Genomic DNA, 27388 nt, shown 5'->3' with positions numbered 1-27388 from the left:
CATCACAGCTACAAAACAATGAGAAAAAAGAAGCCATAATGAGAACGTACAAAGAGCACCCCAAATGGGCTTGTAAACTTATAGGGCCATGTAAAATAATGTTGGATATAGACAGTTTGGACTGTGGAGGGAGGTGTGCAGAAGTGTCTTCAGAGAGACCAGAACTTCTCACTCAGCAGATCTAACCAGCTCAGGCCCAGGGACCACCCACAAATTTGCATGGCTACTGGTGTGTGAAAATAAATGCAGACTTGGTTAAAACGAGCAACAAGCTACTAACCTCTTCATTAGTATGAACTCATTTCTCACTACCTTGGTAATATCTACCTCCTATCATTGCCCTTTTTGGTAAGCATATTAATTTTTCTAAGAAATAAAATTTAATTGCAAAAAATCAGGAAATTAGAAAAATATAAAGAATTTAATCACCCGCAGAATCAGAATCAGTGCTACTTTTCAGTGTACTCCATTGTAGGTTTTTTTCAGTTATGTAAATCTTGAGCTCTGCTTATAGTTTTAAAATATTAGGAGTACAATTTCCCTAATTGGAAAGAAAGAGGTAATACTATCCATTCACAGAAGACATGATCTTGTATAGAGAAAATACCAAATAATCCACAAGAAAGCTACTAGAGCTCATAAACAAATTCAGCAAAGTTAAACACACAAAAATCATTTGCATTTCTGTACACTAACAATGAACAATCCAAAAAGGAAGTTTAAAAAATCAATTCAATTTACAATGACATCTAGAAGAATTAAGTATTTATAACTAAAGAGGTGAAAGACTTTTTACACTGAAAACCACAAAGCATTGCTGAAAGAAATTAAAGGAGACATAAATAAATGGCAAGACATCCCATGTTCATGGTTAAGAAGACTTAACATTTTTAAGATGTCAGTATATCCAAAATGATCTACACATTTTGATCAATAATAAAATTCTAGTAGATCTTTCCCACAGAAATGGAAAAGCCAATCCTCAAATTCATATGAAATTGTAAAGGACCCTGAATAGTCAATACAATCTTGACAAAGAACAATAAATTTGGAGGACTCACACTTCCTGACTTTGAAACTTACTGCAAAGCAACAATATTGTACTAGCATAAGGCAGACATATAGACCAATGGAATAGAATAAAGAGCCTAGAAATAAATTCTCACATACATGTTGATTTTCAAGAAGGGTACCAAGACTATTCAATGGGAGGAAAAAAAGTCTTTTCAACAAGTGGTTCTGGGAAAACTGGATATCCACATGCAAAAGAAAGAAGTGGTCCCTTACTTTATATAAAACACAAAATCAACTCAAAATGTATTAAAGACCAAAACTTAAGAGCTAAAACTATAATACTTTTATAAGAAAACATTGAGGGGAAATCTTGATTTCATTATATTTGGCAACAATTTCATAGATATGACACCAAAATTACAGGAAAACAAAAGAAAAATAAATTTTACTTCATGAAGATTAAAGTATCATCAAAGGGTACTAAAAAGAAGTAAAAGATTACTTATAGAATATGAGAAAATATTTGCAAGTTATATATCTGATAAGGAATTAATATCCAGCATATATAAAGAACTCCTACAACTCAACAACAAAAAATAAATTCAGCAAAGTTGCAAAATACAAAATGAATACACAAAAATATGTTGCATTTCTATGCACTGAAAACACTCAGAAAAATAAAACAATTCTATTTACAATTGTACTAAAAAGAATTAAATATCTAGAAATAAATTTAAAGAGGTTAAAGACAGATACACTGAAAACTATAAGATATTGATGAAAGAAATAGAAAAAGACACAAACAAATGAAAAGATATTCTGTATTCATGAATTGGAAGAATTAATTTTGTTAAAATTTGATATTGCCCAAAGCAATCTATAGTTTCAGTGCAACCCCTATCAAAATTCCTATTAGCATTTTTCACCGAAATAGTACAAATAATTATAAAATTCGTACGAAACTACAAAAGACACCAAATAGCCAAAGAAATCTTGAGAAAGAAGAACAAAGCAGGAGGCATCATGCTCCCTGATTTTAAACCATATTACAAAGTTAATATAGTAATCAAAACAGTGTAGTATTGGCATTAAAAGAGACACATAGGGGACTTCCCTGGTGGTCCAGTGGTTAAGAATCTGCTTTCCAATGCAGGGCACGTGGGTTTGATCCCTGGTTGGGGAAATAAGACCCCCCTTGCTGTGGGGTAACTAAGTCCATGCACTGCAACTACTGAGGCCATGCACTCTGGAGCCCAGGAGATATAACTAGAGAGAAGCCCGCGCACTGCAATGAAGAGTCTGTGCACCGCAGCAGAAGAGTTTGCATGTCGCAAAAAAGATCCTGCATGCTGCAAATAAGACCCAATGCAGCCAAATAAATAAATAAATAATAATTTTTTTTTTTAAAGAGAGAAACACGTAGATCATTGGAACAGAATAGAGAGCCCAGAAATAAACCCACACATATGTAGTCAATTAATTTATGAGAAAGGAGCCAAGCATATACACTGGGGAAAGCAAAATCTCTTCAATAAATGCTGCTGGGAAAATTGGACAGCCACAGGCAAAAGAACGAAACTGGACTACTGTCTTATACCATACACAAAAAATAACTCAAAATGGATTAAAGACTTGAATGTAAGACCTGAAACCATAAAACTCATAGAAGAAAACAGGCAGTAAGCTCCTTGACATCAGTCTTGGTGATACCTTTTACTATTATAAATACTGGAATGAACATTTTTATACATAAGCATATGTGATCATTTCTGGTTACCTCTTCAGAATAAATTTGGTCTCCATATTTTTAAATATACTGCAGAAGGAAAAATTCTAAGTAATCAAACATAAGTATGTTAACTTATTAAAGTAAACTTTATGACACCACGATTTACTTTCAAACATTGTATGTTTTCTGAAAAAATAATTGATACAGTTATTAGCTTTCTTTTAAATTATCCATGCTGACAGGTTCACAATAACTGTGAATAGGGATTTCTGCACCTTTTTCAGTCTTGGGGGTGAGATGATATATAGTGGAAAGAGTGGGCTCTTGAATCAGATAGATGTAAAATCAAATCCTGCTTCTACTGCTTGCTAGATGTAAACAGTGGGTAAGTTAGTAGACTTCTCTGTTCCTCAGTTTGCTCGTTGTATTTTGATATTAATACTGCCTGTATCAGAGTTTTTGGGAGAAGTAACATGAGATAATATAAGTAATGTGCCTGCTATATAATAGGTGTTCAATCAACCGTGGCTATCAATGCTATTGTTTTAATCCATACAAAAATATTTTAAGGTAAAATATTTTCTTTGCCTCTACCTTCCAAATTGAATAAATACTATTCTCACTACTGTCACCACAGAGACCCCAGTCCAAACTATCATTTTCTCTTGCCTAGACTCCTACAACAGACTCCTATTTTCTTTCCACTCCCCTGTTCTAATTTAGTCAGTCTCCACACAGCAGCAACCAGAGTGAGTTTTTACAGCATAAACAAAATTACACCACTCTTAAACTCAAAACCTTCTGATAGGGGCTTCCCTTGTGGCGCAGTGGTTGAGAGTCCTCCTGCCGATGCAGGGGACACGGGTTCATGCCCCGGTCCGGGAAGATCCTACATGCCGTGGAGCGGTTGAGCCTGTGAGCCATGGCCACTGAGCCTGTGTCCGGAGCCTGTGCTCCACAACGGGAGAGGCCACAACAGTGAGAGGCCCGCGTACCACAAAACACAGACACACACAGACACACACAGACACACACACAGACACACACACAGACACACACACACACACACACACACACAAAACCTTCTGATAGTTTCCCATCTCACTTAGAATAAGATCTAAAGATCTCACCTTGGCATACAAAGCCCATGGGATCTGACCTCTGACTACATTTCTAATATTACTTCCCACCATTATTCCCCATTGCTCACTCCGCTTGAGCTACACAGGGCTGCTTTCCACTTAAGTTCACCAAACACATGCCCATTGTAAGGGCTTGTACTTGATATTTCTTCAGCTAGAAACTTTCCCCCAGATATTTGCATGGTCCGTTTCCTATTTTCATTGAAGTTTTTCCTGAACTATTACTTCCTTAAGGATACTTCCTCTGAAAATTCTATCTAAAATAGCAGCTCCATCATTTTATCCTTTTCTCCTGCTTTACTTCTTTTGTAGCATTATGCTACACCTGGCATGATATTATTTATCTATTTGAATCTGTTTGTAGTATAAGTTCAGTGAGGCCAGGAGCTCAGTTTTGCTTCCTCTCTATCCCTCATACCTAAGACACTGCCTGGCATACAGTATGTGCTCAGAATTATGTGTTGAATGAATAAATGAATCTATATTTTTAGACAATTCTGGATTTTAATATATTTCCTTTGAGAAAATCTAGTCTAATTCTTTTTCATTTTGCCTAATTGCGTTTAATTATTCTTCCTTATATCTTTCTCCTGACCTGTGGATATCAGCCTATCATGCTCATCAGCCCATTTTATTCTCTAGAGTAGAAAACTACACATTGGAAATTTTAACATCTTCCATATCAACTTTTTACATAATAAATAATTCTCATTAAGAATAAAGATAAAACCTAGCTTATTTTTATTTCTCCCATATAAGTTATCAATTAAAGCAAAATATTACCCTGTTAGAACCCCAACAGATATATATGTGTATATATATATATATATATAAAATGAATGTATATATATGTATATATATATATATATATATATATATATATATAACTTGAGTGTAATATATTTATTACTTGATTGGCTTTTATGTGTGCCCCTAAATTCATGATTCATGTTTCTAAACTACTAAAGAAACACAAGTATTTATTGAATTATTTAATCAGAAACTTTGCTCTGCAACCTGAAGGGCAGCCTTCATAAACTATCCAATCAATATTAAACTGGGAACCTTATCCTAGGATGCTATCCTATTGAAAGCAGTGATCTTTTTAAACCCTAAAATATATCCAATCACTCCCTATCTTAAAAGTCTTTCATGACACAAGAGGGAAGAGATATGGAAACATATGTATATGTATAATTGATTCACTTTGTTGTAAAGGAGAAACTAACACACTATTGTAAAACAGTTATACTCAAATAAAGATGTTTTTAAAAAAAGTCTTTCAGTGGCCTCCATTCTCTGTCAAATGAAGTTCAGATTATTTCACATGGCTTCAGGAAGAAGATCCAGGTTTCTGAAGTCCTGAAACTTTTTTTTTTTTTTTTTTTTGGTGTGGGGGAGCTTTTTAACATTTTTGAAAATATCTTACTTTTGTAAGTCTTCTAGTAGCATGATTATGTGAATAGCTTTCTAGGGCACCACTCAAGGTTTTAGGAAATGTCTCTGCAAATTAGGGCCCTGAAGTTTAAGTTTCAGTTGCTTATGGTAAACTCTCCTTTCATGGCCAGTATACCACATTGGTTAAGTTGTGAACTCTGGAGCTAGATTTCTTGGGATCAAAACTCATCATTGTAATTCTTTAGTTATGAGAACCTGGGTAAGTTACTACTTCTCTCTTTGCTTAATATTTCCATGTCTAAAATGAAAATTGAAAGAAAAGAGACCATATTTAAGATGGAATCATAAAAAATTTACTCAGTCCAAAAGGACAAATAAATGGGCAAATATATATTTTTTAAGAATTTAAAAAGACTACTAACTGTTCAAAAAAATAACATGCATTGGAGAGCTTATAACGTAGATAGAAATTAAATACATAACAATAACAACACAAAGGGTGGGAGGGTGAAAAAAAATGGAAAAATGTTTTGTAGTATTCTTGCATTGTACCCTAAGTAGTAAAACATAAATTAAAGATAGATCATATTAAGTAAACAATGTATAGTACAATAGAATGAGCACTAAAAAATAATATAAAGAAGTATATCTAAAAACCAATAGAGGAGATAAAATGTAATAATAATAAAAATCAAAACTCAATCCAAAAGAAGGCACAAAAGGTCAGATGGGAAAAATGGAAAGCAAATGATAAAATACTAGACTTAAATCTATCACATCAGTAATACCAGAAAATGTAAGTTGAATAAATACTCCAATAAAAAGACAAAGCTTCAGACTGGATTTTAAAATGAACCAAGTATATCCCCTTTTTAAGAAACTCATTTTACATATTAGATTTTGAATATGTTCAAAATAAAAGGATAGGGACAAATATACTATGTAAAACCAAACATAGGGCTTCCCTGGTGGTGCAGTGATTGAGAGTCCACCTGCTGATGCAGGGGACACGGGTTCATGCCCCAGTCTGGGAGGATCCCACATGCCGCAGAGCGGCTGGGCTCATGAGCCATGGCCACTGAGCCTGCGCATCTGGAGCCTGTGCTCTGCAACAGGGAGAGGCCACAACGGTGAGAGGCCTGTGTACCACAAAAAAAATTAAAAAAAAAAAAAAAAAAACCAAACATTAAAAAAGTTGATGTGAAAAAAAAGTTGATGTGTAGGCTTTAAGATAGAGAGATTACCAAAAGTAAAGAGGAATATTTTGTAATAATAAAAGGATCAGTTCATCAAAAAGACATAATAATCACAAATGTGTAAAAGCATCTATTAAAATAACTGAAAAATACATAAAGAAAATATTGACAAAAGAAGAGTTGGACAAGCTCACAATCATAGTTGGAAACTTTAATACTCCTTTCTCATTGAAAATTATGAAATTAGTTTACAAAAAATTCAGTAAGGATATAGAATATTTAATTATTAAAATATATTTTGGATTTTTGTCACAAATATATTGTGACAACACAATTACCTTGACATAATTAACACTACATTATATCCAATAATTTCAGAATAAACATTCCAGTTGAATGCATACGGAATATTCACTAAAGTAGACCATACCCTGGGCTACAAAGCAAGTTTCATATGGAGTATGTTTCCTGACCATGATGGAACTAAATTATAAATTAATAACAAAAATATATCTGAAAAATCCCCCAATATTTAGAAATTTAGCAAACAGTTCTATGAAACTTATGGGTCGGAGGAGTCATAAGGAAAATAGAAAATATCTTAAATGTAATCATAATGAAAACACAGCTAATAAATATTTGTGGGGTGGGGACTTCCCTGGTGGTGCAGTGGTTAAGAATCTGCCTCCCAATGCAGGGGACATGGGTTCAAACCCTGGTCTGGTAAGATCCCACATGTCACGGAGTAACTAAGCCCAAGTGCCACACTTACTGAAGCTGTGCTCTGGAGCCCATGAGCCACAACTACTGAGCCCACATGCTGCAGCTACTGAAGCCTGTGTGCCTAGAGTCCATGCACTGCAACGAAGAGTAGCCCTCACTCACAGCAACCAGAGAATGCCCACATACAACAAAGACCCAACCCAACCAAAAATTAAAAAAAAAAAAAAAGTGGGGGGGGGGGTTGTAGCTAAAACAAGGTTTAGAGAGAAACTTATAGCTTTTAATGCCTATATAAGAAAATAAATGTTTAAAATAAATAATCTAGGCTTTTAACTCTATTGGGTAGAAGTATTTCTAACTTACTGGTTAGAAACAGAAGATAAAATTAAACCCAAATAAAAAATTTTTTTAATGATACAGACCTGAAATTAATAAAATAAGCAAACAAACAGGAAATAAACAAAGGCAAAATTTTGTTCTTTGAAAAGTTTGATAAAACTGATATACACTTAACAAGACTGATCAAAGAAATAAAAGAGCAAACACAAATTACCAAAATCAGGAATGAAAGGTGGACACCACTACAGATCCTACAAACATTAAAAAGATAATAAAATACAAAGAACAACTTTATTCTGTTAAATTTAACAACTTAGATAAAATGGACAAATTCCTTGAAAAACACAACTTCTGAAAATGTAAGTAGTTGACATAAGGAGAAACAGAATATATGAATGGTGTGAATCTATTAAAAGAAATTTAATCTGCAATTAAAAACCTTGCCAAAAGGAAACTCCAGGCCCAGATTGTTTCATGGTGAATTCTATCAAACATTTTAAGAAGAAATAATATAGTATTACAAAAACTCTTCATAGAATAAAAACAGAGGGAATACTTCCCAACTTGTTTTATGACAACAGCATAATCTTGATGCCAAAATGTGAAAAGGTTTTTTATAAGAAAACAAAATTACAACCTGATATCCCTCATGAACATAGACACAAAAATGCTTAAAAAAATACTATCAAATCCAATCCAATGATACTTGAAAAGGATAATACACCATAGTTTATTATGGTTTATTACAGGAATGTAATATTTTACCATTTAAAAATTAATCATTGCCATCCTTATATTAATAGAATAAAGGAGAAAAACTGTGAACAACTCAATAAATGCAGAAAAAGCACTCAATAAAATTCAATATCCATTCATAATAAAAAATAAACATGCAACAAACTGGGAATAAATGGGAACTTCCTCAATCTGGTAAAATATATTTAGAAAAACCCTACAGTTTGTATTATACTTAATGGTGACACATTCTGTGTAGCATATAAAAAAAACAGGGATGTCCACTCTCACAGTTTCTATTTAGAATTGTACTAGAAGTCCTAACTAATGCAACAAGACAAGAAAAGTAAAAGGCATAAATGTTTGAAGGAAAGATGTCAACCTGCATTTATTCACAGATGTCATGATTGTGTATGTAGAAAATCAAGAGGAATTAATGAAACAATATTTAAGAAAATCTCAGGAAGCAAAGTCAATATGCAAAGATTAATTGTATTCCTATAATCAACAAACTCTGGAAATGTAATTTAAAACAATACTATTTGCAATAGCTTTATCAACAAGTGTGTAGAAGTAAATTTAACAAACAATTTGCAAGTTCTCTCCATTGTAAAGCACAAAATATTGCTTAGAGAAATTAGAGACAAAAATCATCCTACAGATTCAACACAATCTGAATAAAAATTTCAGTAGTCCTTTTTGGGGAAATTACAAACTGATTCTAAAGTTTATATAGAAATTTAAAGGACCTAGAATAGCCAAGATAATATTGAAGAATAAAAATAAAGTTGGAGAACTTATTTCATATTTCAAGAGTTAAATAACTTTAAATAATTAAGATAGTATGGTACTATTGTAAGGAAAGGCAAATAGATCAGTTGGACAAAACAGAGCTCCAAGATGGACACATAACATATACTGGCAATTGATTTTCAATGAAGTTACCAAAGCCATTCAATATGTTAAAGAAATATTTTTAAATAAAGGGAGCTGGAGCAACTGAATATATGTATGAAAAATAAAGAATCTTGACTTCCAACTTACCTAAAGAACAAAATTGATAATCCTACTTCATCAAAATTAAGAAATTTTGCTCTTCAAAAAACTCTATTAAAGGATAAAGAGCAGTGTAGAGACTGTGAAAATATTTATATTTATCTCACAAAAGAGTTATATCCAAAATATATTTTAAATGCCTATAAATCAATAATAAGAACACAAAAGACAAATGAACAACACAATTGAAAACTGGGAGATGTGAACAGACACTTCACAAAAGACTATATCTAAATGGCCAATAACTTAAGAAAAGATACATCAACATGCAAATTAAAACAATGTGAAATTGGAGGGGTTAGGACATCCTTGCCTGTTCCTCACCTTGGGGGGAAAGCATGCAGCATTTTACCATTAAATATGATGTTATGACTCATTATGAATGGACATTAAATTTTGTTGAATTTTTTTTTTCTAAATACATCTATTGAGATGTATTTTTAAATAATCCTACTTCTGGGATTCCAATTATGTTTGTTTAGTGCTGTAAAATATCTCTCAGATACTCTGGATTTGGGGGGGGGGTGGTGGTGTTTTATTTCTCTGTGTTTTGGTTTGGGTAATTTTTTAAACATATTTTCAAGTTCATGGATTCTTTTCTTCAGCTGATGAGCCCATAAAGGTAATTTTTTATCTCTGTCACTGTGTTTATTTCTAGCATTTCTACTTGATCTTTTCTTATAGTTTCCATCTCTCTTATGAAATTAGCTCTGATTTTGCATGGTGTTTACCTTTTTCATTGAATGCCTTAATCTATTAATCATTGTTATTTTAAATTCCTTGTCTGATAGTTTTACCATCTCTGTCATATCTGAGTCTGGTTCTGATGTTTGTTTTGTCTCTTCAGAATATTGGGTTGTTTTTTTTTTTTTTTACCTTTTTGTATACCTCATAACTTTTTGTTGAAACTGAACAGTTAGGACAGTAGAGACTGAGGTAAATTTGGAGAGGATGAGGCTTGGAGATGAGCATGTCTTCCCTTCTGCTAGACCTTTAGTATGGGAGTTTGGGTTAATCTAGAGAGGAGTTGGCCTGAGTTTGGAGTTTGTTGTTGCTATGGTTACCTCAGTGCACTACAGGCTGCAAATTTCTCTACTGATTTCTTGTGCTTAGGGTTAGGCAAGATTGCCAGAGTTTTATTTTTCTCAATTTTTACTCTCTCTGCCTGCTTTGTGTCTACCTTTCATACTACTACCCCCAGAGATAATCTGTTTCTTGATGCCACTGTAACAACTGTATTCCACTGTTAATTTTACTCATTGTTTGTTAGTGAGCTGGTGGGGAACTGGGGGGTGGGGTGGGAGGTGGGGGAGTGAGTAGATATCCTCTGATGTTCTGGTAAGGCTTAGTCTTAGGTACTGCGAACCTGGGTCTTGGGGGTGTGGCCTTCACGAATGATCCTGCCCCTCTGCCAGCTGTAGTGCTGGTCCTAGCACATAGCTTCTCCCTGAGTGGTAGAATTTGTGTCCCTGTCCCTTCCCAGCTGCATTGTTTTTCTACAAAGTCCTAAGGTGATACTTTGTTGCTTTTGCCCTGCAGATTATAGTTTTACTTCTGTAGGAAAAAATATGGTAAATGGGCCTGGAAGAAATTTTTGCAGTCGCTGCTGTTCCCCCCACCTTCCTCCCCCAGACAGCCCCATATAGGGAAGCTTTCTCAATACTTGTTGGTCTTTGCTATGAGCATCTGATGGAGTTCATGGAGGAAAGCAAGAGGGTGAAAACCTTCTTGCCTCTGGTACCCAGGGATTTTACACACTCATGCCAGCCCACACTTAGTGTTTAGTAATTCATTAAATTCACAGAGAAGTTGAGTCTTATCAGCTTACATGGCATTCAATGGCTTCTGTCCCAGGTTAAAAAAAAAATGCTTGGCTCCTATTTCTCCCTGCAAGAGTCTATGCCTCCCCAGTTCTCTGTTTAGTTGTTTGCCCTGAAACTTCAATTCCCTAATGAGTTCAAGAAAAGTCATTAATTTGCATTATGTCCAACTTTACTGTTGTTGTTGCAATGCTAGAAGCAACACTCTTTCCAGCTCTCTAAACTTCTGAGCTGAAGTTGGAAGTCTATACAACCACTCTTGAAATCTATTTGGAAAGTTTCTAATGAAGTCAAGCATACAGTTACTCTGTGACCCAGAAACACCATTCCTAGGCACATACCTGAGGAAAGTAGGTGCATATGTAAACAAAATGACTTGTATAATAACAATCAAAACCAATTTGTTCAAAATAATATAAACTAGGAATAAACACTATGCCTATCAACGGGAGAATGGATACAAAAGTGTGGTATAGTCATACAATGGAATACTACACTGTTATTTAGAATACCAATATATGTATAAACACTGATGAATCTAAGACAAATTTTTTAACAAATAATTTGTACTGTGGTAGCCATTTAAAATAAGTTCAAAGTTACCTCTGGATAACACTGATGGGAAAGGAGTATGAAGGAATTTTCTGAGGTGATGGAAATATTCTATATCTTAATTTGAGTAGTGGTTCATGGGTGCATATATCTGTAAAAATTCATCAACCTATAAACTTAAGTGTTGTGCATTTTACTGTATGTGAAATATAATTCACTTTTAAAAAATAAAGAAAAAGATAAAAACAGGAGATATTTTTCATGCAATTTTCATTTCAGTATTGGTCAGAGCCAAGTGCAACCAATCACTAAGACCTCTTAAATATTTTCTTCCATTTTCTCATCTTTCTACTTCCCCTCTACTACAGTTACAGTTCAGAAACTTATCACCTCTTATCTGGACCATTGTAACTGCCTTTAGATTGTTTCCCTGCCTACAGTCTTGCCTCTTCAGGCATATACAAGCATAATGATTAAGGATTCACAATGATTAATTCAGTCTCCTCAGTGATTAATTTGGAGTGAACCTGGTTGTTAGTCCCATGGGCCTTGGACTACAGATGAAAAGTAATGCTCACAATGTGTGTGTGTGTGTGTGTGTGTGTGTGTGTGTGTGTGTGTGTGTTTTACTCGGGGAGGTGCCATGTGTGAGAACACTGTCCCATAAGTGGGTTGGCAACCCAGGCAATATTGATGGCAGAAATCTCAAGTAAAACAGACAACATGGGTCTGTCCAGCCAAGGGCAAACAAGCTCATGGGACTTCTGTTGTCCTCATGTTTACAGGAGAAAGGATCCAGAGGTCTCTGGGACACTAGTGAACTTCCCTGAGAGCTGTGCTCCTGCCAGAGAAAGGAAGACTGCAGGATTCTGAGCTTTGCTGGCAGCCCCTTCACCTGCATCTGCATCTCCAATCCCTGGAGATTCCTGTTAGTTGCAGAGACCTGGTAAGTCAGCCCTGGCTGGTTGTACCAAACTCCATCATTAATTCTAAGAAGCTCGTGATTTTCAGTTATAGCACAACCTTATTAGCTACCCCAGAGGAGGTGTTAGGGAAGCAGCTGCTTTGGGGAATAGGACTGGCTTGTGGAGGCTGTGTCAGACTTGTCCTCTGAGCAAGCTTGTTAAAAAAAACCAAAAACTGAATAATCCTCCAACAGGGGTCTCAGAAAATATCCTCTCTTTCCTCATGGGCAGCAGGGAGTCCAGGTGTCTAGGCTGCCTGGAAGCCAGACTTTGGTGTGAGAATGGGCAGGAATGTTGCAGGGTATCACAATGGCCCAGAGACCACATACTAAGTGAGGGCAGACTGGAAGCAGGGGACATCTGGAAGGTAATAGCCTGTATTTTAGAAAATTATGGGCTTTAAGAAACTGATAAAACTCTGTAGATCCAGAAAATGCATGTGTACCCATGCACAGAATCTTCCATGTAATCCCAGTGGGGTCATATAATTGTGAAACCCATCCCCAGAGTCCTTCATAGTCCACGTGCCTTCATGTAAAACACCTTTGGTTGTCCAAGAGAGTAGTCTGAAAACTAAAACCATATCAAGATGAAACTGTCTGTAACTGAAGATGTAGAGTTTCGGAGGTTGGAGAAAATCCATGAAGCATCAATCACAGAGAAGGAGACATACTTGGAGCACTTTGAAGTTGATGGGTGGTGAGGATCTGAATAAGTTGGGGCAGGCTGGGGTAATTAATTAAAACAAGAAATAAATGAGGTATAGTAGGTATGGGGAGATGAGACAGTGGATTAGATCTGAGTAATGTTGAGTGTTAGGTATCTGTGGGATATCCATGTGGAAATTCCCAATAGATAGTTGAAAATAAAGGATTTAACCTCAGGAGACAGGCTAAACCTGTTGGGAAATGGATTGGGAGTCATTGTCTTGAAGGTAGCTTTTGAATCCATAGCTGAACATGAAATCAACCAGAGAATAGATAAAGTAAGAAGAGAAGTAGGCTAAGGTGGGACTCCTGTGATCCCCAAAAGTTCACAGGGAGGTTGGTGGAAGATGTATCCAAGAAAGTTTACTGATACTCACCATTCTCTCCATGTTAGCTGTAGGCATCCCTTCACAGTAAAGTAATGTTAGATTTGGGCTGACAATCTGCATGTTCTTTTAGAAAATTCTTATGTAATATGTGTGTACTATTATTTGTTTTCTCTATCAACTGCATAGATGGATTTCATTTCATTAAAAATCAGTAATGTGCATTTTCTCTTAACTCATGATATTGAAAAGGTAGATAAATAACTTCTTTTGTAGGTAGATATTTAGGTTTATTCTTAGAAAGAAATGAAATCTTTCATGGAAGGTGGTCCCACAAAGAGAAAATGATGCATCATCTGTGTATAGCTAAATTATAAAAGTGAATTTAAAAATGTTTAGTGATTTTTAAAAATATGGTTTCTGAAGTTGTACACCCTGCTTATTTTAAATGTTTTATAATATGATTTGAAGTCCATCCCTGAGGACAAAATAGGGCAAAATATATAAAGGCAGTAGAATCAGAACTGACTGGCTAGTCTAATTTTTTTGTGAGCTAGGAGTATGGGGTGAAGAGTGATATTTATTTCATTTTCCATCATCCCAATGCTCACACTGTATAGGGTAACAATGGTCAATCATCATCATCATCATCAACATCAAAATCCATCATAAACAAGCACCACTTACACACTAGAGTTTATGTGATACCCCGAACCCTTGCCTCTTAGAATTTGCATGCTATTGCACACAAATAGACAATCTCAATCTCAAACCCTCTGCTTTATGGTAATGAACTTTCTCTCCACTATTTAGTGATGATAGATTTTATAGTATAAATAAATTGAGGATGAGGTCTCTAATGCTGGTTCTGTATACAAAAATGTCTAGCTGGAAAGAAATTAGTGTAAAACAGTATGTTTTTCTTTAAAGATTAGTATAAGTTCAGAACAACTCCTCCAATCAAAAAATAAACTAAATGAAGTAATTTGGAAAGAAATAACACTTTTACATACCTGAATTTAACCAAGATTTTCCAAACAAAGGAATGAATAGAGATACCCATTAGATAATAATAGCTAACACTCATGAAGTGTTTTATTGACTAACCTTTGGGGTTTATTTTCTTCAAGGAAACAAAATGGGCATAATATAAACCGGGGTAATTGCTGTGATTGTGAAAACCTTTACAGCACACAAGGAAAGCATCTATTCATATTTAATTCCAGTAATACAAAGCAATGATTTAAAATTTAAATATCATTTTCATGGCCTAGTAAATTGTCTACCTACTTACACACACACACACACACACACACACACACACACAATGATTAGTAAGAGCACTTGGGATAATTTTTCTAAAAGAAAGTCCAGAAGATCTGAGGTGTCTGTATCAAAGTTAATTTATTGCTGCGGAATATAAGGTATTTTTGCTTTGCCCCAGATTTCTATTTGTACCCTTCCCTATCATATAGGCATGTAGGACCAGATGAAATATTCGGAAGTCATCAAGTAGGCAAGTGCTTCTCATATTTTATGTGCATGTAAATCACGTGTATTTCCATCAGGTAAGGTGGATGAAGTTCCCTTTCATCTCAACCTATGGTAATGATGGCAACATGACCTTGTTCTTACCTGTTCACCTTTGTAACCCTTCCTACTAAATTTGTGATTATCAGTCAAAGCCACCTCAAAGTGAACACAGTTTTCTTCTCCTTTTGTACATACTGTAAATACCATCACTATGCCTCCCATTTAACCTTTAAACATGTCCTATGTGCCAGGCACTCTTTATGAACTACTCCATGAATTCTTATAGCAATTTGAAATTATAAGTACTGTTATTAGCTCTGTTTGCAGTGAGAAAACAGAAGCTCAAACCTTCAAAATGGTATCCTGGTTATCTGAATTCAGAGCCTCAGTTTTGACCCCTGAGTAATACTCCTTCCCCTACTAATGGATCAATGATGTGGTCCTGGCTCACAACTCTACTTGCCTGCTTTATTTCAAATATTTCTTGGTAGTCCACTCGGCCACATTGTCAAACACATGTTGAATTGAAATCTTCTCACCCTTGTGCTTAATTGGCCCAATACCTATTCTTTCTTTGTCTTTTTTAGCCTTGCAACTTCTTGTTTCACTAACTTAATTTAGACTAGGTAAACAAGCATTTTATCATCTAGAGAGAGTAATGAGATCCCAGCACGTGAGATGTTCAAGGAGAGGCTAGATTGCTACATCTCCTGCAAAGAAGATTGATTCAAGTCTTAAATGAAGATCATTTGAGTTACTTCCACAGTTCCTTTCAGCTCTCAGACTCCATTGTTCTACCAATGTCATTATACATCTGAAAACATGATATTACTAAGACCTTGAATATTTCATATTCCTATGAGTGGGTCAGACTTAATATTTTAATGTATTCTTTAGTTTTTACTTACCTTTTACCTGGAAAATCCCTATTTAGCATTTATGAACATCCTTTGGGATGGTAGCATTCCACATGACTGAAAACCTCCTTAGCCTAATGTTATGTCAGAGACAGATAAATAGATAGGTCCCATATTTTATTTAATGTTTACCTTTTACATTTTAGAAAACTTTTTATTTTGAAATACTTATAGAATCACAGGAAGTTACAAAGACATGTACAGAGAGGTCTCCTCATTATATTTTTATTTTATTATTTAAAAAATATATTTATTATTTATTTATTTTATTATTATTATTCTTGGCTATGTTGGGTCTTCGTTGCCGTGCCTGGGTTTTCTCTAGTTGCGGCGAGTGGGGGCTACTCTTCAGTGTAGTGCTCGGGCTTCTCATTGTGGTGGCTTCTCTTGTGGAGCACGGGCTCTAGGCATGTAGGGTTCAGTAGTTGTGGCACATGGCCTTAGTTGCTGCGTGGCATGTGGGATCTTCCCTGACCAGGGTTTGAACCTGTGTCCCCTGCATTGGCAGGTGGATTCCTAACCACTGCACCACCAGAGAAACCCATCATTATATTTTTAAATTAAAAATTCTATTGGATTTTAAATTTCAAAAATAGCACATGCTAAAAATTTCCCTGAGTCAGACATATCAAATGAAAATGGAATATCTTCACCTTTGCACCACTATTTGCCCAGCAACACTGTTAAACAGTTTTGTGTGTGTCTTTCAAGTCCTTTGTTAATATGCATAAATGATTGACCATATAAAAGAAGCCAGAGTACAGATAATCCCAGCTTCCTTTCCATCCCTGCATAGTTTTGCCCAAGGTCCTATGATTGTCAAAAACAGTAGCCCCAAATATAATAGTGACTACTACTTATGGAGTACTTTTGATGTACCAGGCACTGGGTAGGGTGCTTTATACACACAATCTCAAGTATTTATCACAAGTTTATGTATTTTATTGGGGTTTGCAAGGGAGGAACTGATGCTTAAGGTTGCACAGCCACTATTATCATAGCTTGGAATTTAATCCCATCTATCTGACTTTGAAAGCTATAATCAAAAGTTCATTGTACTGCTAGAACTTTCCATGGAATAAGAAATAAAAAAGAGAACCAAATAGGGAAAATATCTGCACCTTTTAAATTTCCTGACAATTCAATAAAATCAGCACACACCCCCCAATAAAAGCAAAAAAAGTTACGGTAATATCAGTCAAACCAATTTCTTGAATATATACTATACTTACAGCAAGAGTTGAGTGATTGACTCTTGCTTTTCTACCATTATCCCTACCCCTATGCAGCCCTAGCATGAGAGCAGGAAGTGTTTATCAGACAATGATTTCTCAACATACATCTCTGCCTCAGATGTGATATAGATGATCATTTCCTAACCAGTGTATTTAGTCTTAGGTTTGAGAAAAGGGTGGCTCTGTAGGGATCCAACAGGAAACTGCACCTGTCAGCCAGCCTATCCCATGGACAGCAGAGAGCCATTGTTAAAATTTGAGTTCCTTCTCATGAATGTGATTGTCAGAGTGAAGAAGGGCTGGCCTTCACTGATGACCTCTCCAGGAGAGGGAATCTCAGGTCCTTGACCCCACCATCATGGAGACTCATACTCTCAGTGGCATCTGACCCTGCTGCCTACTGAAGCTGAATGTGGAACCAAGCCTTGGGGTGCAGAGACCACTTACAAAAAACCCAGGTTGAAGTCAGTGGAAAAGGGAAAATACAAAATCCAGCACTGTAGTCAGGCCCAGAGAGAAAGAAGAAATTGAGAAAAAAAACATCTCAGCTGAATCAGGAGGACATTTCTGTCCAGCGGTTCTGGTGCAAACAGCTTTCTGACCAGAGAAAAATAACATTATATGGGGTTATAAATGTGGCACCATGGCCCCTTTGCCTGTGGTGGTCTTACTGTTCTCCTTTCCCATAAGAGCAGTGATTCCAATGGAGACCACGTGGTGGCTATGGCTCAGTTCCCAACCAGAGAGCAGCAACTCTGCTTCATTCTTTCCCAATCAATAAGTCATCTCAAAGGCAAATGAGTGAGAATGAAATTATATAGGAACAACCCTGAATCAATGAGATTTCTAAAAAGAAACTGTAGGAGAAGCAAATGACTCACAAGCTACAAGGCTTTATTACAGTTAATAAATTGCTTACAACACATCTCCAAACACCAGTGTGTAGCAACATAAAGATGAGAACCCCCTAGTTAGTGAACAAAGGGAGTTTCCAAATATGTTTTATGCAAATTTAATTACATTTTATTTAAACAAGTGTGCCCTTTATGTCATACTATAATGTAGCCTAAGAGATAATGCTTTCTTTCTGTCTTGCTTATCAAAATTAGAGTAGGAGTAATACTATGCATTATATATTATTTACCATGAAAAATTTTCTCCTCATATTATCTTACTTAATGTATTCACACCTCCCTCAGGCTTTCAAATAGATAATCACTAAGGTCATTTCAACTCTGGTTTTATTATTACTATTATAGACATTGATACACACAAAAATGATATTAAACCTATGCATTACATAAATGTCATGAAAATATGTTTAATATTTTATAATATGCTCTTAAGAAGTAAGTATATCTTGGCAGTGTTTTTCTCAACTGTGATGGTAACTAAACTACTTATCACTGACTCTTGCTGAAAGCCTTGGATTTCTGGCTTCGGTGGCAGGGCTTGGTGCTCTCATTCTAGTTCCTGGACTGGAAAGTTTACTCTTTGTAAAACAGGCTGTTGACTGTCATGCATCATGAGAGGGACCTTCCATTCTAGGAGCTGCCTTGAGCATGCTCATTTCTTAATTCAAGAGTTGAAAATTCTTCTTTGATATCTCTAGGAACTCATTTTTCTAGAATGGACATTTATAAGTGCCTATGGACTGACCTTTTGGGAGTACCCATGTAATATCTCTCTAAGCAGCTATTCCGGGACTCCTCAGAGTGCAAACACAACTCAAGGGCAAAAGACTGAATAGAAACTGTAGAAATGAAGAGCAGTTGATTCTCTTGTGATTCATTAAAGTCATGGCAATCATTTTCTCCCAGCATGCAATGAGGAGATCAGCTTCTCATCTCTTTTGGGACATTTGTGGGTGAATTTCAGTGCTAGATTTTTTGTTAGGATGTGGGTGGCTAAAGCCTGACAGACTACCTTCTCCTCCTTTCCATTAGGAAAAGAAAAGAGATGCATGGATGTAGGCTCATTTAGCTGGGATTCTACAAAGCATCAGAATTTTCTCCACTTGTTCTGGTAGCCATGGCCTTGGATATTGGAACTAGACTCCTCATGTTGCATGTTCAACTGGACATGTATCTGGAGTTATAGTACTAACAGCATATCTGCTGTCTTGGCACCAAGTCATTCCTAATAAGGTCTGCTCATCTAGACGTGGTGCTTCCTTTCTTCTCACCAGCATCCTTATGTCTTCATGTCCCCTGATTTCTGGTTCTGCCATTTCTCATGACCTGGTGATGACACTGTTGATGTGGGTTCTAAAGGAAAACTTACAGAGCCATCAAACAGCTCTGTAGGTCTTAGAAGGAGAGAAGGCTATAGTTTGAAAATCTTGCAATATTTCACCCCACCAAAATTAGAATATAAACATTAAACAGGGTAAAGAGTTAAGTCTCTAAAGTTTAAAAAATTCCATTAGCAACATGGGTTTTTCCATATGTTAAGGAGAAGTACAGAAATGATGCTTATGAAAGACCTTAGAATCATTAGCTATTAGTGAAATACAAAAAAAGAAATATCAATGAGATACCACTCTACCCACTAGGATGGCTATCACCAAAAAAACTAATAACAGGTGTTGGTGAGGGTGTGGAGAAATTGGAATCCTCAAACACTGTTAGTATTAATGTAAAATTATGCAGCTGTTTTGGAAAACCGCCTGGCAGTTCTTCAAAAGTTTATGCATAGAGTTACTATATAACCCAGCAGTTCCACTCATAGATACATAGTAGAGAGAAATAAAAATATAAATCTGCAAAAACTTGTACACAATGTTAATAGCAGCATTATTCATAATGGCCAAAAAGTGGATACAATCCAAATGTCTATTGACTGATAATTGGATAAATAAAATGTGATATATCCACACAGTGGAATATTTTTTGACATAAAAATACATGAAGTACTGATACATGTTACAACCTGGATGAAGCTTGAAAACATGATGCTAATGGAAAGAAACTAGATACAAAAGCCCACATATTGTGTATTTCCATTTTTATTAAATCCGAGAATAGGCAAATCCATAGAGATAGAAAGTAGATTAATACTTGCCTAGGGTTGGAGGTTTTGGGGGGAAATTATGAGTGACTTCTTATGGATATGGTACTTGTTTTGGAGTTGTGAAAATCAGTTCACTGGAAAGAACAGAATGAACATGAGATTACAATGTGTCGAATGCTCAGCACAGTTGTACTTGTTTACCCTGGTAGAATGGAACACAACAGTTGTAAAGAGATGCTGTATTGAGAGAGCAATGTCAGCCAGAACGTCCATGTTTTTCTACACACGAGAAATTCTCCATAATTAAGTTCATCACTACTAGACCAGCCTTACAAGAAATGCTAAGGGAATTCTTTAAGTTGAAATGAGAGGATGCTAACTAACAACATGAAAACATATGAAAGTATAAAACTCATAGTCAAATTCAAAATTCTCTCATACTGTAATAGTGGTACAAAAATTACTTTTAACTATCATAAAAGTAAAAAGACAGGGCTTCCCTGGTGGTGCAGTGGTTGAGAATCTGCCTGCTGCCAATGCAGGGGATATGGGTTCATGCCCCGGTCCAGGAAGATCCCACATGCCACTGAGCGTCTGGGCCCGTGAGCCATGGCCACTGAGCCTGTGCTTCCGGAGACTGTGCTCTGCAACAGGAGAGGCCATGACAGTGAGAGGCCCACATACCGAAAACAAAAAAAACAAAACAAAAAAGACAAAGTATTCATTATAACTATAGCTACAATAATTTGTTAATGGATATATAATATATAAAATATTTGAATTGTAATGTCAATAACATAAAACACAGAATTATGAGAAGTTAAAGTTGTTGTATGTGGTCAAAGTTAAGTGTTATCACTTAAAATTAAGTTGTTATCAGCTTAAAATAGACTGTTATAACTATAAAATGTTTTATGTAAGCCTCATGGTAACCACAAATAAAAAACTTGAAGTATACACATAAAAGTTAAGGAGAAAGAAATCAAAGCATACCTCTACCCAAAAAAGCATCAAATCACAAAGAAAGACAATAAGAGAGAAAGAAACTATGAAACATAAAGAAAAATTTGCAAAATGGAAATAGCAAATCCTCACTTATCAATAATTTCTTTAAATGTAAATGGATTAAATTTTCTAATCAAAAAAACAGAGTGGTTAAATGGATTTTTTTTTAAAAGCTAGAACAATATACTGTCTACAAGAGACTCACTTTAGTTTTCAGAACACACATAGGCTGAGTGTGAAGGGATGAGAAAAGATATTCCATGCAAGTGGCAATGAAAAGAGAGCAGGAATGGCTATACTTATATCAGACAAAATAGACTTTAAGTCAAAAACTGTCATGAAAGACAAAGAAGACAACTGTATAATGCTAAAGGGGTCAATTCATCAAAATGACATAACTGTTATAAATATATATATCCCCAACGTCAGAGCACTTAAATATATAAAGCAAATTTTAACAGAACTGAAAGGAGAATTAGTAATACAATAATAGTAGGGAATTTCAATATGTCACTTTCAGTGATGGATAGATCATCCAAACAGAAAATCAATAAGAAAACAGCAAACTTGAACAACACTATAGACCAAATTGACCTAACAGACATATACATAATCTTCCATCCAACAGCAGTAGAATATACATTCTTCCTAAGTGCACATGGACCATTCTTCAGGATAGATCATAAAATAGGTCACAAACCAAATCTTAGCAAATTTAAGAAGATTGAAATCATATCAAATATCTTTTCCAACCATAATGTTTAGAAATCAGTAACAGGAGAAAATTTTGAAAATTCATAAATAGGTGGAAATTAACACACTCTCGAGTAAACAGTGGGTCATAGAAGATAATCAAAAGAGAAATAAAAATGTCTTGAGATCAAAAAAATGAAAATACAGCATACCAAAACTTATGGGATGCTGCAAAAGCAGTTCTAAGAGGGAAATTTATAGTGATAAATGCCTACATTAGGAAAAAAATAAAGATCTTAAAAAATAATGTAACTTTGTACCAGGAGAAACTTGAAAAACAACAAACTAAACCTAATGTTAGCAGAAGGAAGAAAACAAAGATCAGAGCAGAAATAAATGAAATAAAGACTAGGTAAAAAAAGAAAAGATCAATGAAACTAGGAGTTGGGGTTTTGAAAAGATAGACAAAATTGACAAACCTTTTGCTAGACTAACAAGAAAAAAAGGAGAGAAGACAAATAAAATTATAAACAAAAGAGGAAACATTGTAACAGTTACCACAGAAATACAAAGAATTGTAAGATACTATTATAGACATTTATACACCAACAAATTGGACAACCTAGAAAAAAGTGGATAAATTCATAGAGAATACAATCTGTTAAGACCAAATCAGAAATAGAAAATCTGAGGAGACCAATAACAAGTAAGGAGATTGAATCAGTAGTCAAAAATCTCCCAACAAGGAAAAGGTCAGGATGGCTTCACTGGTGAATTCTGCCAAGCAATTAAAGAAGAATTAATACCAATTCTTCTCAACTCTTCCAAAAAACTTGAAGAGGAGGGAGTACTTCCAAATTCCCAGCATTACACTGATACCAGAGCTAAACAAGTACACTACAAGAAAATTACAAGACAATATCCCTCTGAACATAGATACAAAATCCCTTAAAAAGAAAACAACTAGCAAACCAACAGCACACTAAAAAGGATCATACACCATGAGCAAGTGAGATTCATCCCTGGGGTGCAATGCTGGTTCAATATATGCAAATCATTAAATGTGATATGCCACATTATAGAATGAAGAATAAAAATTATATGTTCATCTCAATGGATGCAGGAAAAGCACTTAACAAAGTTCAGCACACCTACATGATAAAAAGTCTTAACAAATTAGGTATGGAAGGAATGTACCTCAACATAATAAAGGCCATATATTGACAAGCCCACAGCTAACATCATACTCAATAGTGAAAAGCTGAACCTTTTTCTTCTAAGATCAGTAACAAGGCAATGATGCCAACTCTCATCACTTCTATTCACTATAATACTGTAAGTCCTAGAGAGATCAATTAGGCAAGAAAAAGGAATTAAAGACATCCAAATTGGAAAGGAGGAAGTAAAATTGTCTGTTTGCAGATGACATAATATTATACACACAAAACCCTAAAGACTCCACCAAAATAACTATTAGAACTAATAAACAATTTAATACAGATATAGTATATAAAATCGACTTACAAAAATTAGTTTCATTTCTATGAGCTAATAGCAAACTATATGAAAAAAAATTAAAACAATTCTGTTTACAATAGCGTCAAAAAATACCTAGAATAATAATAATAAAAACCCTAGAATAAATTTTACCAGAGATGAAAGATCTGTACACTAAAAACTATAAAACATTGATGAAAGAAATTGAAGACACAAGTAAATGGACAGATATTTATGTTCATGAATTAGGAAAACTAATATTGTAAGATGTCCATACTATGCAAAGTCATCTACAGATTCACTGCAATCCCTACCAAAATTCCAGTGGCATTTTTCACAGAAAGAGGACAAATAATCATAGAATTTGTATGGAATCACAAAAGGCACCAAATAGCCAAAGCAATCTTGAGCAAAAAGGACAAAGCTGGGGACATCACATTACCATATCTCAAAATAGACTACAGATTTATAGTAACCAAAATAGCATGATCATAAATGAAATAAAACTAATGGACCAATGGAATAGAATAGAGAGCCCAGAAATAAATCCATGCATTTATCATCACTTGATCTTTGGCAAAGGTACCAAAACACAAATGGGGAAAGGACAGTATCTTCAATAAATGGTATTGGGAAAACATTATCCTCATGCAGAAGAATGAAACTGGACACTTATCTCACTCCATATATAAAAATCAACTAAAAATGATAAAAAACTTAAATGTCAAATCTGAAACTAAAACTACTAGAGGAAAACATAGGGCAAAAGCTTCGTGACATTGGTCTGGGCAATGATTTTTAGATATGACCCCAGAATTACAAGCAACAAAAGCAAAATAGACAGATGGGATTGCATTAAGCTAAATACACTTCTGCACAGCAAAGGAAACAATCTGGAGAGTGGAGATAAATTTCTGGAATAAGAGAAAATATTTTCAAACCATACATATGATTAAGAAGCTTATATCCAAAATATATAAGGAACTCATAGAACACAATACTGAGAAAAAAACACTGATTAAAAAATAGGCAAAGGACCTGAATAGACATTTTTCAAAAAAAGACATACAAATGGCCAATGGGTATATGAAAAAATGTTAAACATTACTATTCATCAGAGAAATGCACATCAAACTAAAAGTGAGATACCACCTCATGTCTGTTAGAATGGCTATTATCAGGAAGATAAAAGATAACAATTGTTGGCAGGAATGTGGAGAAAAGGGAACACTTGTGCACTGTTGGTAGAAATGTAAATTGATATAGCCATCATGGAAAACAGTATGGAGGTTCCTCAAAAATTTAAAAGTAGAACTACTATAAGACCCAGTAATCCCACTGCTGGGTCTTATAATATCCCAAGGAAATGAAAAGAATCTAGAAGAGATATCCCATGTTCATTGAAACATTCACAATAGCCAAATATGGAATCAACTTAAGTGTTCATGAGCAGATGAATAGATAAAGAAAATTTGATATATATGTACAATGGATATAGTCAGACTTAAAAAAAGGAAGAAAATTGTGTCATTTGTGACAACATAGATGAACCTGGAGGACATTATGCTATGAAATAAGCCAGGCACAGAAAGACAAATACTGCATGATCTCACATATATGTGGAATCTAAAAAAGTTAAACTCATAGGTGCAGAGAGTAGAATGATGGTTACCAGGAGCTGGGGAAAGTGTGGTGGGGAAAACAGGGAGATGTTTGTCAAACAGTGCAAAGTTGTAGTTATATAGTTTGGATGAATAAGTTTGGAGATCTAATGTACTTCATCATGATTATAGATAATAATACTGTATTGAATACTGGAAGTATGCTAAGATAGTAGATTTCAGGTGCTCTTATCACAAAAGTTTGGTAACTGTGAGGAGATTATATGTTTTTAAAATTTATTTTATTGAAGTATAGTTGATTTACAGTGGTGTGTTAATTTTTGCTGTACATCAAAGTGGTTCAGTTATACATATGTGTACATTCTTTTTCATATTCTTTTCCATTATGGTTAATCACAGGATATTGAATATAGTTCCCTGTGCTATACAGTAAGACCTTGTTGTTTATCCATTCTATATATAATTTGCATCTGCTAATCCCAGACTTCCAATCCATCCCTCCCCTCCCTCCCTTCCCCTAGGCAACCACAAGTCTGTTCTGTATGTCTGTGAATCTGTTTGTTTCATAGATAAGTTCATTTGTATCATATTTTAGATTCCACATATAAGTGATATCATATGGTATCCATCTTTGTCTTTCTGACTTACTTCACTTAGTATAATAATCTCTAGATTCATCCATGTTGCTGCAAATGGCATTATTTCATTCTTTTTATGGCTGAGTAGTATTCCATTGTATATATGTACCACATCTGCTTTATTCTTTCATCTGTTGATGGACATTTAGGTTGTTTTCATGTCTTGGCTATTTTGAATAGTGCTGCTGTGAACATAGGGGTGCATGTATCTTTTAAAAATGATAGTTTTGTCTGGATATATGCCCAGGAGTGGGATAGCTGGTATGGCAACTGTATTTTTAGCTTTTTTGAGGAACCTCCATACTGTTTTCCATAGTGGCTGCACCAATTTTCATTCCCAACAGTGTAGAGGGATTCCCTTTTAGAGGAGATGGTATGTTAATTTGCTTGACTGTAATAACCATTTCATATGATATGATATGTATATGCATATCAAATCAACATGTACACCTTAAATATACACAATTTTAAAATGGTTAAAAAGAATTATTTAAAATGATATTTTAATACATTAAAAAATTATCATACAAATAAATGTGATCAACTGGAAAAAGAGAAAAAGAAAAGACAAAAAGAAATTCTCCAGAATGAAATATGTTGATCTATTCACTGATATTACTAGAGAATTCACCTTTTCCATCCACTTCCTCAGGGCCCCCTTGATCTCCTTTTTTCTCAGGCTGTAGATGACAGGGTTAAACATAGGGGTCACAACACAGAATGGCACAGAGACGAGGATGTCCAGGATGTAGCCTATATTGGGTCTGTCATAGTTAAAGTTGGCTGTTCCAAAGAAGACCACCACCACAGGGAGGTGGGATGCACAGGTAGAGAAGGGCTTACTCCTGCCCTGAGCAGAGAGAATGCTAAGGATGTCAGAGATGATGAGCATGTAGGACACTGCAGTAAATAGGCAGGAGCTCAGGCCAGTGGTGGTGCTGGCCATATGGAACACAGACTTAGTGAGAGAGGTGTCTGAACAGGAGAGCTTCAGGAGCAATGGGATGTCACAGAGAAAGTGGCTGACCTTGTTGGGGCCACAGAGAGTGTCAGTACTGTGTGTTTCACAGAATTCTCTAGCCCACACAGTCAAGTTCCACTCAACAAATATAAACAGACCTTCAGACTCATGAGAAGCAGATATTGAAGAAGGTGGCGAAAGGTTACATAGCGGTTATGTCATAGCAGCCAACAAGACAGCGTCAGCACCAGCACCAGCACAGGTCACAAGGAATAAGATCTGGGAAAGACAGCGCTCATACAAGTTGGTTTTCTTCTCCTAGAATAAGTTCACCAGCATGACCAAAGTGGTGGTAGATGAGTAGCAGACGTCCAAGAAACTCAAAGTGCTGAGAAAATAATACATTGGAGTATGGAGGGCAGGATTGACTCTGACCATTGTTAATGTGAAAGTATTTCCTGGAAGAGTTAACAAATAAATGATCAAGAAGACCAGGATGAATGACCTTTATAATTCAGGATGGTTGGAATGTCCTAGGAAGATGAATACAGCAATCACACCTTGATTTTCCAT

The 27388-nt window shown here is 35.3% G+C and overlaps 1 pseudogene; it reads right to left on the bottom strand.

The window, feature by feature from the left end:
- Nucleotides 1–2: 2 nt before the first annotated feature.
- LOC131757409 (olfactory receptor 5J3-like) lies at nucleotides 3–27388 on the bottom strand (annotated as a pseudogene).

This window comes from Kogia breviceps, chromosome 1, assembly GCF_026419965.1.
Source record: "Kogia breviceps isolate mKogBre1 chromosome 1, mKogBre1 haplotype 1, whole genome shotgun sequence".
NCBI classification, from domain to species: domain Eukaryota; kingdom Metazoa; phylum Chordata; class Mammalia; order Artiodactyla; family Physeteridae; genus Kogia; species Kogia breviceps.
The sequence above is the reverse complement of the archived record's forward strand: the minus strand, read 5'-3'. Positions and strand labels throughout refer to the sequence as shown.